The following is a 14,452-nucleotide window of genomic DNA, read 5'->3' on the forward strand; positions in this document are numbered from 1 at the left end:
TGAAGTACTTTTTCTTTTCAATCCGTGATCCAAATCTTATTGTTTGAGCTTTTGTATTCACATCGCAATTCGTCAATCTTAATTAACGATGAATGCCAACGAGTGTTTGGAGCTCTACGCCTAAACTTGGCTACTTGTCGTCGAAAGTTGCGATTCAAATACATTGTACTTAAACATACAAACAGTATTTTCTGTCAATTATTCGCACATCGTACATAAGTAAATAAAATAAACTATAACTGATTTTTACCTTACTAGCAATACTGCTAGTACACACAAACTAGCCGAAGACATATCTAAAAATTGGTTTCTTATATTCTTCCTACCACCGATTATTGTATCTTCGTGTCATTATTTTCTATTTCATCTTCTTATTCGAGAAGGTCGCTACTTTTTACAAGGTTTACTTTGCCAATCGGTATGAACAACATTTCCTACATTCTTCCGATCGCTTTGAAACTTTGCCATTTTGCAAGGTTTGGCCCCTGATAGAGATTTCAATTGTGTCGATAGTGAAATATAATCGTAATTAAAATTTTTAATAATCTCGAGACGATGACAGGTTTTGATTACGTTAGGGTGATTGACCATACATGTTTGAATTTCCGCCCCCCCACTCGTTTTGTCAGATTTTAATTAAAAGCTTTTTTTATTGTTCGTTAAAAACTATACTTTTTAAGTTTATGAAGATCAATTTTATGTCCAATCTATCATTATGCATTTATAATGGTTACTGGTGTATATTTTCCAAACACTCTCAGGCACGTGCTTTTATTTAGATAGCTTTGCACATGTAAAAAAACGCTAGCACGCCTGATCTATGCCAGGCTAAAATCGCCCCCCTGAAATGTTTACGGTGGTACATTTTCCTTGTGTTGATAAAGGTTTGACAGTGATCGAAAACGGTGGTTCCCATGTTTGATAAATAAAAAGATCGTACGAATTAACAATGATCTGAAGGAACACGAAGACGTGCATGATGTAAGATTCAGCGTGTTTTCGTCCTATTCTTAAAGTTTGTTTAAACATTCCGTTCGAAATTCTTTTTTTTTTTAATTTTCTTTAAAAAAGAATTCTATTATATCTTGAAATTGAAGTAACATGTAGTCTATTTCTATTGCGAATTCCTCTTTCAATTAAAAAAAAAAGCACATAGTGGATCATGCGTATATGTACATACATATGTATGTATTGGGTCAAAGTATTTAGCTTCAATTTGCACATTCAATTATTTTTTAATTTCGCACAAAGCTACATACATTATTGCGATTAAAATAAATTAGGTAACGTTTGCGCTTGATTAACATACATTTACTCAAATTAAAAATGCTTTTAACACACATACATATTTTATTTTATTTGTTTATCTATTTTATTTCAAATTTTGCCTTAGTGACACTACAGAATTGGGCCAGTCGTCATTTTATAAATAAATATGAGTGCAAAAGCAATATAAGATAATAAACAAAGATGGAAATAAAATATATGTAAAACAAATAAATCAATATATTAAAACAAATACAATATTAGTACACATTTACGATCTCAAATTAAACAATCCCTCAACCAGATTATGTCCCTGAGTTGGCTCTAGAAACATCGAAGCTCAATTCCGCAAGTATTTGAGGATTTCTCACCAAACCAACGAGTAACTTGTAGAAATCTTTTCTCAAATATACTCTACGTCGTAACTCGAGGGAGTTAATACATACATACATATATGTATAATACAATTTATGTGTTACAGCAAGAGTGTAAAGCTTGAATAAGTATACACTCACTAGTAAGTGTATGTGTCATCAAAATCACCAAGTAACATTATACATTAGAGAATGAATGAACACGTTTACTAGTAAATTGATACACTAGCTATCTGTACGCAGTAAATGTTTGCGAAAGGAATTACAAGTTGACATACTTAACAAGTATACATATAGTCGTTCTATGACGGATTAAACTAAAATCTGAAATAATGCGATATTATATCGAAGAACATAATATTTATGAATAAAATAAAATGTAACCTAACCTAAAATCATAGGTAATATGGATGAACGTAATTGTTCAACTTTTACAGTGAATTTACCTCGTTAATTACATTGAGCAACAAAAAAAAATTAACAGCGGAGACTAACCAGTCTTTACTAACTTTGACCCACTGAATTCGAATATGATAATGATTTTTGTTGGTTGGTGATCGTTTACGAGATATGAGTGTTTAAAAGAATGCGCGATTTTTACAGTTTTTTGGCTTTTGCGGTCTTCAACTCAAAATCTAGTATTGCTGTGCTCAAAGTGAGTATTGGAATCAATAGTCAGAGGTTTTTCCTATTATTGTGATATTTCATTGCTTTAAAATACTTATAATTAATTGTCTAGCGATTAATTATGAGTATTTTAAAGCAATGAAATATTACAATCAATAGGAAAAACATCTGACTATTGATTTCAATACTCACTTTGAGCACAGCAATACTAGGTTTTGAGTTAAACACCGCGAAAGCCAAAAAACTGTAAAAATCGCGCATTTTTTTAAACGCTCATATCTCGTAAGCGATCACCAACCAACAAAGATCATTATCATATTTGAATTCAGTGGGTCGAAGTTAGTAAAGATTGGTTAGTCTCCGCTCTGGTAACTCAAAAACGTGATTTTTTTGTTGCTCAGTGTTATTGTTTATTTCGTATCAATTGAACAATAGATTAGTTATTTGCACACAACCATGTATGTATATTCGTGAGCATAAAATTTATTGGAAGAGCAACGTCAAACTTTGGTTAGCTTTCAAACCACTGAAATTTCATTCGTTAGCGGATTTACTAGTGCACAGCAGCAAATGCATGAATTTGAGCGTCAGTGTATACTTGGTCTAGTAAGAGTATCTTCGGTATCTGGCGTCGTAATCTTAAGCTAAAAACCATAACTTACTAGTACACACTTACTAGTCAGTGTATAATAATTCGAGATTTGACGCTCTTACTGTGACATATACATACATACACTTACATACATATGTACATATATGTATATTCTAGATCTGGTTTTAATTAAATTAAAAATTTTATTCTGGAATTTCTTCAAAATGTAAATGTATACATAAAAAAACATCACAAATTAAATAAAATACCTTTGCAGATTAGTTCCATTTGGCGTAACTACGTCCATACGAAACATCAACAACCACTTTGCATATTCAAACGTTCTGACGACGAGAGTGAAAGTACATACATAATCGTACTAACATACATACAAAACGAGAAGAACAAAAAACAAACAATTCCCATACAAAGCGAACCACCATACAAATATGATAAAACGTTTATCGCAAATAATTTGATTAACTTTTTAATTTGTAAACTTTATACACATGCCACCGGTTGTCAGTCGACCCGAGGCACGGAGATAATTATTTATTCTCGGTTAAATACATAGGAATGCTCGCGTCCATTGTTCGATCGACTCATTGTATAATTTCTAATTCAACAATGCTTATAATCGTACATATGTACTGAGTGTGGCGAATTTTTCCTTAGCAATTTTCATTGGAAACCATTATAATATGCCTGCTTGCTTCTGCTGCGTTATTATTTAATAGTATGCGGATTGTTTTTGTGTTTGCTATCCGGCGATTCCCACACAGATATGTATGTGTGCCTGAGTACAACAGCTGCGAGTGTGTCAAGGAAAAGCGTCGGAAAATCGAAAAGGAGATCCCGATCTGATAGGGCCTTCCTACTGGGATATCCGGCCTTTATTTCACTGCTTAAAAAATGCATTTTTTACAACTTATCTGATTGTGAGTTCAGTATCTCGCGCAACGCTTGGTTAATCCTATAACTTGTTGGTAATTATAACGAGATGTACTGTGGAGGAGGGGGTCACTCAGAAGTATAAACCGTCTCTTGAGTACTTTCTAGTGCTTCTAAACTTCATTTACGTTTTGTATAGCTCGACTATGTATATGATTCGATTTTCTCAGCTCTGATCTAACACCATTTTATAAAAGTCATCATAAAATGATTTTATGATCTTATAAAAGATCTTGCCACCCAATATTTGATAAGGAATAGAGTGTAACTTAAAAGCCCTTTGACACAACCAGTGGCTGCTGGTGAACAATTACTTGTTTATTTATCTTTTTATTTATATATATTTTAGCTATCAAGCTAATTTAAAAATACATCTTAATTATTATACTTAACTCTAAAATTTATAATTAACTTATATGTACTGTCCCTCACAGAGGTGTCTCTTCGCACCTCGCAGGAATGCATCCATGTTTTTAGCAGACCTGACGCACTCGGGGAGGGCATTATACATGAGCACACCCCTGTGAAAAACACCCCCAGCCGTCTTATTCTTTCTTACTCTACTTACAACTAGTTTGTCCTTATTTCTAGTATAAAAACTATGTTTATCTCTATTCCTTATTATATAATCATCAAAATACTTAGGTAATAACTTATGATCTAACTTATAAACAAAAGACAATGTACTAATATTTAGACTAATTCTAATACTCATCCAGCCTAATTCATCTAACATACTTCCAATACTCTTAAATCTACTCACATTCAAAATAGCTCTCATAGCTTTATTCTGTATTTTTTGCATTTTTTTTAAATCTTGGCCACTAAACAAATTAAGCACAGTGGCACAATAAACCACATGTGGCAAGACAATTGAATTAAACACTAAAATTTTACTTTTTTTACTTCTTAATCTACATAATACACCAACTTTTCTAGCCATTTTTTTATTATATAGTCAGCGTGCATTTTAAAATTTAGTCCTGAATCTATGTATACACCTAAGTATTTTATATCTTCAACTTTTTCAATTTACTTATCATCAATTCTAATTTCATTCAATATATTTTTATTTTTACGATTCAACCACATCATTTTTGTTTTATTCACATTCAACTTTAATTTATTTTCACACAACCAGTCATTCACATAATTTAATTCTATATTTAAAATCTCAGACATTCTTTCCAATTATATATATCAATGTATCATCTGCAAACAAATGTATTTTACACATCTTGTAGTTCACTAGTTTCAAAAATGAATACGAAAAAACGATCTTTTTACACCTAAAGGCGATAACTAACTACCTGAATAATAAAGTATTGATATATCGTTGACCTACGGAACTGATTTTAAGAACTCGTTATTTTGGAGCGCTGATCTATATTAGCTTTTATTCTATGGAAATATATAAGTTTCACGTGTCGAGAACACTTGGGTGCTTGTATAGAAAACTCTTCAATAGGAGCGCAAAAAAACGCACACTTGAAATAGATCGCTGACGCCACAGGCGAACAATTAATTGTGCTATTGTCTTTCCATATGTTTCATCAGTGTAGTAAATGCACAAATTCATGAAAATACTCGCTTATTTTTTGTGGTTTTCATTTATTGTACTGCTAATATGATATAAATCTGTTAATTTTGACTACGTGGTTCACTGCACCAGAGCTCCTGGTTTAACAATCAACCGTTACAATAAACTTTTTAACGGAATCAAAATATTCAACAAAAGGCTTTGACTTAAAAATTTGCTCAATCATTTTTTTAAATGCTCCGAAACAAATTACCCAACAAAAGTCCCTACAAAAGGGTGTAACAACCTTTACGATAGACAAATCGCTTCATTTGAAAAAAGTCTCGTAATGTAGAGCTTCGTATGCTTGTTTTGAATTATATTTTATCATACGCTACTGGATAAATAATATGTTTAGATTCGAGCAAAATCGAACTTGAAAGTGTGAACTTTAGATAAAACGATTTTACTTTATTTATAGACAGTACTAAATCACTGTATATTCATACATACATATATTATTGATATAATTATGACTAATCACTAAAACTACAAACACTGAAAGTATGCAACAAAACATCGATTATATCACAAAAAAAAACCACTTATCGTGCTGTTGCACAATAAACTAAACCGATTTAAATCAGTAAATATGTAATTCCGCTAGTGAAAAAAAAATTATCAAAATAGATCGAAAAATTTGATAAGGCGTCTCCCGTTCGTACGGAATAAAAAATGACACGCTACGAATATTTAGACTTAATTGCCGATAAATAAAAAAAACAGGTAAAAGTGAAAACATCGCACGCGAGACGTAACTACGAAAACTTACTGAAACGTTATTTTAATAACACAAAAAATAAATAAATAAAAAAAAACGGGCCTACTTTTCATTTTTAATAAGTCCGCACGAAACGGTAGCAAACTACGGCAGTTTCACTCGGTAATTTCACACGACGATTGTCGAAAATGATGATCGAAAGTTGTTCGCCGTGTCGAATTTGTTGACCTGCGGCCTTGATCTTGAGATCTTTCGTTTGAAGTAACGAAAGTGAAGTTCGAGAATAAGTACTGTGTAAAAGATCGCGAGTGTACATATATAGAAGATCAAACAGGATTTTGAGATTCAATTTGGGTTTCTTAATTTCTAAACGAGTTATGTATGTAATTTATTTATTTATTTCATTTTACTTAATGCTTTCGAACATAGTAGTCACGGGTTCGAGTCCCACTAGAGTCTCGCTGCTGACCAGACGATCGATCGATCGATCGTTGCCTATCAGAGTTTGCCAATTTATCTGATTTTCATTGAAACGGTTCCAACGGTGCAGTGAACCCCGGAGTCAAAATTAACCAGCAGCGTGGATTAGTGGTTGGCATATATGCTTACGAACATAATGGTCACGGGTTCGAGTCCCACTAGATTCTCACTGCTGGCCAGATCGTGGTTTGTGATCGATCGATCGTCCCCTATCAGCGTTTGCTAATTTATCTTATTTTCATTGAAACGGTTCCAACAAATTGGCAACCTTTACCCACTTCTCGCAATTTTCGATTTTTCACCATCTTGAATTTCGCTGATTCGTATAAAAATGCTGCAAATTTGTCCATAAATGTCTTGCAAATTTCGAGTTTCGAAACATTTCGAAATTTGATGATTTTTTTAAAAACAATGCTCCGAAAATGTCAGATTATCAAAAATTTAGTCATACATGTCTCTATGATCCTTTGTTTTAATTATTTTAATAATTGTATGTTTGTAATCGACCAGGAAGGCGCATTGGGATTTACCTGTTAAGCCTTCCTGGTATATATTATATATACATATTGTTGCGTACGGGTAGGTGGAGGATCCAAGTAAAAGGCCAACAGTCGTTTCACAGCATTTATTGATGATTAAGGAGATACACGCATTGCCAGTGCTCCGTCCAGAATTACCTGATATCGCCTACGTACCGCCTTATAAAGGGTAGATCTCTCAGGACGCCTAATCTGTTTACCTGTTGTATAGTCACGTATTCGGATATGTATTTCCAAGACATTGGGTCTCCCTGTTCCGATTCTGAGAAATAACTAATAACGGTCATTGCTTAGCCTAAATGCACTTAGAGTCCAGATATAATCTTTGGAAGTAAGTGCATGCACTTAGTTAACCCGATAACAGATATCCGTTGGTCTAAGTGCAATTCGCTCAATCCGCGGCGTACGTAACAATATGTATATATGTAAAAAAATAAAATAAACTAAAAGTTAAATAATTTTTTTTTATAAAAATCAATCATTCACACTCGTCTAACAGATTGCTTCAACGCGACGAGTGTGCTTTACAGATTACGAATTACTGAACACGATATCTATAGTAAAACGAATAACAAATTTTTGCAGCATTTTTATATCAGTAAGAATCGAGATGCTGATTAACTCGAATTTTTGCGAAGGTGATAGGACAGGGTTGCCAATTTATTGAAACCGTTTCAATGAAATCAGATAAATTGGAAAACTCTGATAGGAAACGATCGACCTTGGAGTCACATATCCAAAGTAGTATATGTATGTATTGAAACGGAAGGGATTTATGTAAGTATGACTACTGACGAAGACACATACATATGCTCATTTGTATTCGGATGGCCGGGTGAGCGTATAGGGATGGAATGGGAGATGCGAATTGATTGCTGAAACCGTTGACGACAATAGCCTTGGGTGCAGTTCGTGTATCAATTCCTTCCCAAAACCATATAATATCAACGGGCACAATACTAGTGTCCTTATACTAATTTTTGTTTTTTAATATTAAATACCAATTACACAGAAACTTTTATTACATTATATGTATGTATGTATATGAACTTTCTTAATGTACCCAATGAAAAATCGCGTCGTTTTTTCGCAAGTTTCATAATTTGGAATAAGTTAATGTAAATTATTATTTTTAAGTCCGTTTATATTATCCAGAACCGCACGTAGACAGTTCAGCACGACACTGCACGGAAAAGACTGCTTCTATTCGTACTATACAGCACCGGCCGTTTTCAGTACGTTCATACTTGTTTTGGACGAGTGCAAGGCAAAATCAGCTTACATATAAATTACAGAACGCGACAATACGGTGCAATATTGCTTGCGTTATATCATCGAGTCAATATTGTCACAATATGACGTTTCCGAAATTACTCATATGCACGTGGGAACACTTTTATTAGTGCGGGTGCACTCGCCACAATTACATCACGTTATGTGTGAATATTTCCACATTTAAAAAATAACCAGTTCAGTTTGATACGTTTCGATGGCATGTACTGCTGTATAATATGAATTATGCCAGCAGTATGGTTCAGTGGTTGCGTTTATGTTGATTACCAAGAGATTATTGGGTCGCTCCCGGGCTAATCTTAAATACTGCTGGTTAGACTTGAATATATGTGACTCCAAATCGATCGTTTCTTATCAGATTTTGCCAATATTATCTGATCATTGTTGAAACGGTTCCTCAAAATTGTTAAAAAAACAAAAAAAATCTGTATTTAATGTGTGTACAATTTGTAAAAATGAATGTACAAGTCTAAATCCATAGATTTCTCTATGGATTTATTCATTATTTAATTAATTGTTAGTTTCTTGCTTTTCAGCCTCCCGAAATACAGCGATTTATGTATTAAAAATGCAGCAATGTTTGTAATTAATTTTCTAGGAAGGTGCATTGGGGTCTTCAAGCCTTCAAGTGTCGGTAAAAAAATATCGTGTCGGTAGCTGCTTTAAAGGTTACGTCACTAACATATTACGGAACTTATCCATATAGAATTTACTACATGTTATTCATACTGCTGTTAACGTGCAGTTGCCGTATTGAGCTGTACTGTACTGTTATAAACGAACCTTTTATCGTATTACAATATACATAAACGCACATTTAACTTGGGAATTTTATATACATATATTTTAATTAATTAAATTCGCTGATGCGATACAAACAGTCATGTAACGAAATTTCGGTTCTCAGAATTTCACACAGTCCCAACTGTTCACTCATTATTACTATAAGCAATCTCCAGTAATGAGTCTTTCGGTGAATAAACGTACATATGTATTCCATTTACTTTACGAGCTCGTTGTCGATCAATCAGTCGACATCATGAAAGGACACGATGCACTTTCACCGAAACATCGATAATTGCAATTATCAACGACGCTCGTTTCCTATTTAAGCGCAATCGTGATCGTTAAATCCGTGCAAAAAAAACTTATCGACTTCTTTAACCGCGCTGCTGCAAGATTTATCTTACAGGCGTATTATTTTTACAGGTGGTTGTAAAAAGAGTCTGCGGTGAAAGCAATCGTGCACGATCAAAGTTAGATCATATTATTATTATAATAAGTAGATGCTTATTTCTGGTTTCGATGTTTCTTTTGTGGAGTCTGCGAAGGCCGCAAAGCCAGACAGTTGATCGGCCTTTTGGTTAGGAATGAATACCTTATGTTTTATGCTTTTTTCTTAAAATGTCATATTGGCTCGTAATGTCGGTGAAACTTAATGTGCGGCCGTAATCCAGAACACTTTCCTCGTTTATTATTTGTTATTATTATTTTTCGAAAGTGAGTGCGAAATGTTTAACTTTTGCTCAAGCAGTTGTTGGGTGCTTAAAAGTTGACGATTTCCTTGGGTGATTTGAGCTTTCTTTTGTAACATACTACATACATATGTGTGTATAATATACAACATGTGGCCGATCCTGTACAGCTTGACCACATTCTTTACAGTAACATAGTATGATAAAATCATCGCAAATCATTCCGTCTATCGGTATAAGAAACCGCTGTAATAAAAACCCTTCTGATTTTTGTTTTATTATTTACTAGCTAAACCCGGCATGCATTGCAATGCCAGAATAAGGCATTCAATTCCCGTTCCCGTTCCTTTTTCAAGTGATGGTTGGAGCTCTACTAACGTCTCTTCAACGCCGTGTCGTCATAAACCAACTGCTAACGTGGTTACCAACGAACACATTTCCTTGACTACACAATGACGCTTCAAACTTTCGCTTCGGTAAAATCGTAATTACCAATATTTTTATTACGAGGTTTTTTTTTGTCACAGTAAGCTTCCCGGACATGCATACAACAAATCCTGAAGGTTCCATCGTAATCGGTTGAGTGGTTTAGGAGCCTATACAATGAGACAAAATCGCGCAAACTAAAATAGCGCGGCGAAAAAAATCACGCAACGCATAATACACAAGAAAATAAATATAAAAACAAGTAATATAAATATTAAAAACAGTAATATAAATATTAAAAACACAGTAATGATAAAATAATAATCGTTTATTATTTTTGAAAGTGTACGTTTGAACTTATTCACACTTTATTGAAACTCGAATAACAAGAATAGACGTATTAAATATAATTGTATGTCCTAAATTAAAAATACTATCAACACAAATTCAAACTTACACCTTTAAATGAAATAAACAATTCTTATTTCATCATTACTGTGTTTTATCGGATTTTTCTTATACAAAATACTTGTTTTTTTATTATTTATATTACTTGTTTTTGTTTTTTATTTTCTTGCTTATGTTCATATGTTAGTTGCGCGATTTTGTCCTCGCGATTTTGTCCCGCGCGGTTTTGTCGGGAGACCGTTAGTAGTTTTGCAAGGTGATTGCGTTGATGCTTACCACCGAGAGGTTCCTGCGTTCAAGCATTGGGTTGACCTTGAATTAAAAGAATATATTCGGAGTGTCCCTGGTCAGACTTGGATATTCGTAACTCCAAATCGATCGTTTCTTATTAGAGTTCACCAATTTATCAAATTTCATTGTTGAAACGGTTCCTCGTCAATTTTGCAAAGCCATTCTACCTACTATTTGTCACCTATTTGAATATGGTATTAAAATTTATAATTTATTATTTTTTTTTATTTACAAGTTAAATAGCATACATAGATGTCGCTCAAGGGTAAAACCCGTAATCTCATCATAGGAAAATATAAATTTTATATACGTACATATGTACATGAATAAATAAATAAAAATTACTTCATTCTACATATGTACATATGTACATTGTATATACATGTGTATGTATGTACATTTTTTCGTATGCCGATTTCACAGTAAAAATAGTACATAATTCTTTCATATTATTGATTATTATTGCGCAATTCGTCACAAATCTAAGATGACGGTTCTTTAACGAAATGACAAATGGCAAAAAATATCGATCGTGTATTTGGACCTTTAAGATGCTGGTTCAAGTCTAATGGGTTTCTTCTTTTTAAGGTCTATATCAATGAGGTCTAGTCTTCTCGCATCCAAATCTGCTTATGCCGTTGATATGCTCCCAATTTTAATTACTTTTAAATATGAAGAATCGATATTTTTTTGTTGAATACATTTCGAAACGTGTAGTCATACAATATTGAGCGTTTTAGAAACCCGATACATATATTTTCAAATCGAAGCGATTTTAATTGCAATTGAAGACGCGTGTCTGGTGCTTTTTTTTCACAAAATTTTATTGGAAAAAAAAGAGTTTCATCATTACTATCGTCTTCTGAACAGAAAGAACGTCGCTCTTTTTGTGCTTAGTTTGAAAAATTTTGGCAATTTTCGATTATCGCCGATGCGGAAAGTGATTATTTCTCGGAACCTCTCCACAGACCCGTGATATTATAATATTCCTCCGGTTGGAGAACTTTCCAATAATAATTCTGCGTGTTAGGTAATATTCTCTATCGTTTAATGATAATAATTCAGAGCAGTGATCCGTTTGACTTTCTCACCGATGCTTCCTACTGCGTTTGAAAATTCGATTTGAACTCGAATATTTCATATTAAAATTGCGCAAATCCTTTTTATAACCGCACTTGTGTTTTTTGTTTGTTTCCGCTTTTTCTCCGTTGCGAGAGAAAATCTCCATTATTCTTATGGGAAAATTGTGTCGTATTTTTATGCAACTTTATGTATGTACGTACATTACATATAACGAATATAATCCTTACGCAAGTCATTAAAGAAAGAACCTTACGTATCTGTGTAATTTCATTTGATATTTTATATTGTGAAACTCCATAATAGGAATTCATTGGAAAATACATTTCCGTTTAGGTATACTTTGAAATAAAGAATATGATGATTATTTTGTAAAAAACTGAAAAAACACTAAATGAAGAACGATTCCAATTGAATTTTTCGATAAAATTAAAAAAATTATACATATACTGCGGTGCGTTTTCTGATATACTATTTATATGTATATTATATATATAACAGGAAGGACTAACAAGTAATTCTCAATTATAGACATCGATGAAGAATTTATAGAGTAATTTTTACAAATTTGATCAATTTGTTTTTAAATTTGTATTTTTACAAATCAGCCAATTCGAAATGCTGAAAAACTTGAAATTTTCAAGAAATAGGTCAAGGTTGCCAATTTTTTGGATTCGTTTCAATGAAAATCAGATAAATTGGCAAACTCTCATAGGAACCAATCGACCTGAAGTTACACAAGGTCTGAACCAGCAGCAACAGACAGGGATTGAACCCTTGACCATTTAGTTTGAAAGCATAACATACTAACCACTAATCTATGTTCTACTATGTTCATATGTATACATACACATTTAATATTTAACAGTCATTTATTCAATGATTATTATTATTTTTTGTAATGGGCCAGGAAAGCGTATTGGGTTAACCTGTTAGGCCTTCCTTATATAAATATAGTAAAAATTCTGTACTAAATGTATCGGCCAGCTGTATAGCTCGGTTGTTGCGTTAATTCTAACCACCGAGAGGTTCCCGCGTTCATGCCTTAGGTTGACCTAGATTTAAAAGAATTTATTCGGAGTATTTCTGCAGTGCTGCTGGTCAGACTCAAATATTTTTCACTCCAAGTCGATCTTTTCCTATCAGAGTTTGCCAATTTATCTGATTTCATTGGCAAAACCATCCTACCAACTATTTGCCACCACTATTTGGAAATGATTTCAAATTTACAAACTTTAAATTTATATGTGAACAAGTTTAAAACCATATGTGTCGCTCGGAGGGAACCCATAATGGCATCGTGGGAAAATATAAATTAAAAAAAAATATAAAAAATAAACATAAATAAATAAATAAAAAGTTTAAATTCTTGTACGAATCGACTTCATTCGATAATCTCGTAAACCGATTTCACAATAAGAATACTACATTATTTGATCAAATATTAATTATCATTGCGCAATTCATTACACATCTATGATGACAGTTCCTTTAATTGTGCTGTTTGTCTCCTTTCAATTTTTGTTGAGTTCAAAAATTAAATGATTACGCGTCTTAGCACACAATTGAATGCAAAGTGTGAATGTTTGAAACTAATTGAACACTTAACCATATTCGTTTTCGTAATTCGCAATCATCGATAGTGATGCAGATGGGTGACTTTTGACTGTCGCTTCCTCCGTTACGTGATTCGATAAATGATTAGATTGTCGTCTTCCGTGCCGCATTGTGCCGGTGCTTGATTGTCTTTTCTCCAGCGTTGACTTCGACGAAGAAAACTCCAGGAATTTGCATGTCGTGTTCGTGGTAATTGCAGAAACGTCGAGAGTGCTTCAAGCCGTCATCCCCGTCATTGTCGACACATTTCCTTTAGATTTTTTGCAATTCCGACTCCACCTGAAATAAATTGATTTCCTATGTCGAAAAATTTACATAATATACTTACTCACCTGCTCATGAGAAAGAAGTGTATGCAAACTTTTAGTTTCAATAATTGTTTGTATCAAGCTTCGTTTTAAAAGTTCATCAATTTGCTTACTGAATTCTAGTATAGATTTAGTTATACTCCTTTATGTACTATCGCTCTTTTCATTTTCATTTTCGTTGATATTTAGCTTTATTTTAAGTAACAATTTTGTACTTAGTATCATATAATTGTTGATTTCCATTTGAGCAATTGAAATATGGCAACAAGTTTTAATGACTTTGTGACTATTTTGAATCATCTCTCATGTTGATTTAAACGCCGAACGTCAACTAGCAACATAATTAAGGAAATGTTATATCAATAGTGTTGCGTAGGGGTGGGTGGAGGATCCAAATAAAAGGCCAAAGTCGCTTCACAGCATTT

At 33.1% G+C, this 14,452-nt stretch overlaps 1 protein-coding gene across 1 annotated transcript in view; it reads left to right on the forward strand.

Moving 5' to 3' along the window:
* The window catches only part of Setd3 (SET domain containing 3), a 45,895-nt gene that overhangs the window by 14,885 nt on the left and 16,558 nt on the right, over positions 1-14,452 (forward strand). The window lies entirely within an intron of this gene.

The sequence above is a fragment of the Arctopsyche grandis genome, chromosome 8 (assembly GCF_051622035.1).
Source record: "Arctopsyche grandis isolate Sample6627 chromosome 8, ASM5162203v2, whole genome shotgun sequence".
NCBI classification, from domain to species: Eukaryota; Metazoa; Arthropoda; class Insecta; order Trichoptera; family Hydropsychidae; genus Arctopsyche; species Arctopsyche grandis.